Source organism: Mustela nigripes, chromosome X, assembly GCF_022355385.1.
Source record: "Mustela nigripes isolate SB6536 chromosome X, MUSNIG.SB6536, whole genome shotgun sequence".
Classification (NCBI taxonomy): domain Eukaryota; kingdom Metazoa; phylum Chordata; class Mammalia; order Carnivora; family Mustelidae; genus Mustela; species Mustela nigripes.
In genome coordinates, this window is record NC_081575.1 from 24821205 (window position 1) to 24823421 (window position 2217).

The 2217-nt window shown below is 34.6% G+C and overlaps 1 pseudogene; it reads right to left on the reverse strand.

The window, feature by feature from the left end:
- Positions 1–1171: 1171 nt before the first annotated feature.
- On the reverse strand, positions 1172–1449 carry LOC132007004 (U6 snRNA-associated Sm-like protein LSm6; annotated as a pseudogene).
- Positions 1450–2217: the final 768 nt, after the last annotated feature.

Below are 2217 nucleotides of genomic sequence, written 5' to 3' on the forward strand. Positions count from 1 at the left end.
TGTTACCTCTGCCAATACCCTGCCCCAAATATGACTTGTACAATAATACATGGTTATTTTTAGTCTATAATATAAAGCTTTTGAAATTCCCTGGAATATTTACCTTCACTTTTGACTTCAACTTATATCCTGCTTTAAAATCTACTGTTAAAGTAAGAGTAGAGCTATATAATATAAATTTTTAGGTAGAAGCTATGTTGAGTTTTGCTCAGATATAGATGAGATGTAGATGTCCTTCTGGACTGAACTAAAGCAGATGAGATGATATCTTAATGGAATGGTGTGAAAAGAGGTTGGGGGAATCAAGGATGAGAAGAGAAAAAGACTTCAAACTTAATTAATTATGATTTTACTTCAAACCTTTTCCACTGTAAATGGAATAAGCGATGGAGTGGAGGAAGATGGCAACAAAAATTCCTTGGCTATAACCTATAGTTATAGTTAAGACTATAACTCAACTTTTACCTAGCATGTCATCCAGAGTTTGATAGTTTATATGGTTTAAATGGCTCATTTAAAAAAAAGCAAAATAACAACAGACTTTCTAATGAGTCTAGGAGGTTAAATTTTAATTCAAATGATGTATACACATCCAAGACTAGAACATGCAATGAGCCATTTAGATGATCCAGTAATTTTTTTTATAAAGTGGCATGTTTACAATACCATATCATATTTTATTACCCTGGGCTTAAGTTAACATCATAATGGGGTACCCAAGGTGTTATTCAACTTCGCAAATACATAACTTGCTTTGAAATGAATTATATATTCTACTACTATCAAGAGGCTGCCACCATACAATTGCATATTGGTAAGACCTAAGATGGCTTTCAAATCTTACCTAGTTAAGAAATCCCTGCCATCTAAGTAATTTTTTTTTCTGGAAATTCTTTTACTGGTTAAGCTTAGGTTTTTCTTCTGCTTTTAACTCTAACATACTCCATGCATATTTTCTTTTAATTTTCTTTTTTTTTTTAATTCCTTTGCATTCTGCACACAACACAGAAGGAAAAGAAAGCACCTGAAACTTAAATATGGAGGAACTGTTAACAATTACATTCAGTTTTGTACACTTCTCTCACTCTGTCAGTGAAAAATTACCAACCATTATGAAATAGGACAATTTAAGTCAAAAAAAGAACCAAAAAAAACCTCATAAAATATAAATCTAAGTATGGAAAGTGTTGTCTTCTTGGAGTCTCCACATCCTTCTCTTCTGTGTACTTATCTACAAATACATTGTTTCCAAGGATAGATGCAACCTCATACTTACTCTTCAGTTGTCCATTTACATATTCTTCTTTCGGCTCCAAGGCTATATTCATGTAGTCATTCAGGCAAGCCAGAACCCCTCAATAATCCACTCTAGAATTCAAATTTTGCCACAACTGATTGTCTAATGATTTCCTTTAAGAAGTCACTAGGGGGTTGCTTTGAAAGACTCATTTTAACAATCCTGATCAAAATTTGAGAGATAGGAAACCTGAGTTCTAATGCCAGCTCTGCTACTTAATTTAGATCTATGCCTTGGATAACTCACTTCACCTCTCAAGGTTCCAAGTTCCTCATCTAGTAGGCAGGATCCAAACCCCTGCTCCAACTGCCCCTCCACACAGGTTTTTGAGGGCATCATTAAAATCTTGCTATTATTATTGTTCTCCTTCTTGCACATTTCCAAAATCTTTTAAATTATCTATAAATCTATCCTCCTTTCAAAATGAGGGTTCATTGAGGGTGAAGAATATATCTTGTTTAGATTTTCAATCTCATTACCTAGCACTGTACTAAATGCATGATGAAAAAGTAACTTCATTTGATCTCTCATTGCCTCAGTTTCCTCTTTCTTATTTCCCCTCCTCTCTTTCCTTCACTTCCATTAGTAAAAACTCTAAGAAATATGTCAAAGGAAGTCTCCTCAGAATTCACATCTTAAGAAAACATACTGTTTTATATCCTGACACTTTACTGAATTCCTGGATAAGTTCTAGCAGTTTTGGAGTGGAGTCTTTTGGGTTTTCCACATATAGTATCATATCACCTGTGAAGAGTGACAATTTCACTTCTTCTTTGCCGATTTGGATGCCTTTAATTTCCTTTTGTTGTCTGATTGCTGAGGCTAGGACCTCTAGTACGATGTTGAATAGCAGTGGTGATAATGGACATCCCTGCCGTGTTCCTGACCTTAGCGGAAAAGCTTTCAGTTTTTCTCCATTG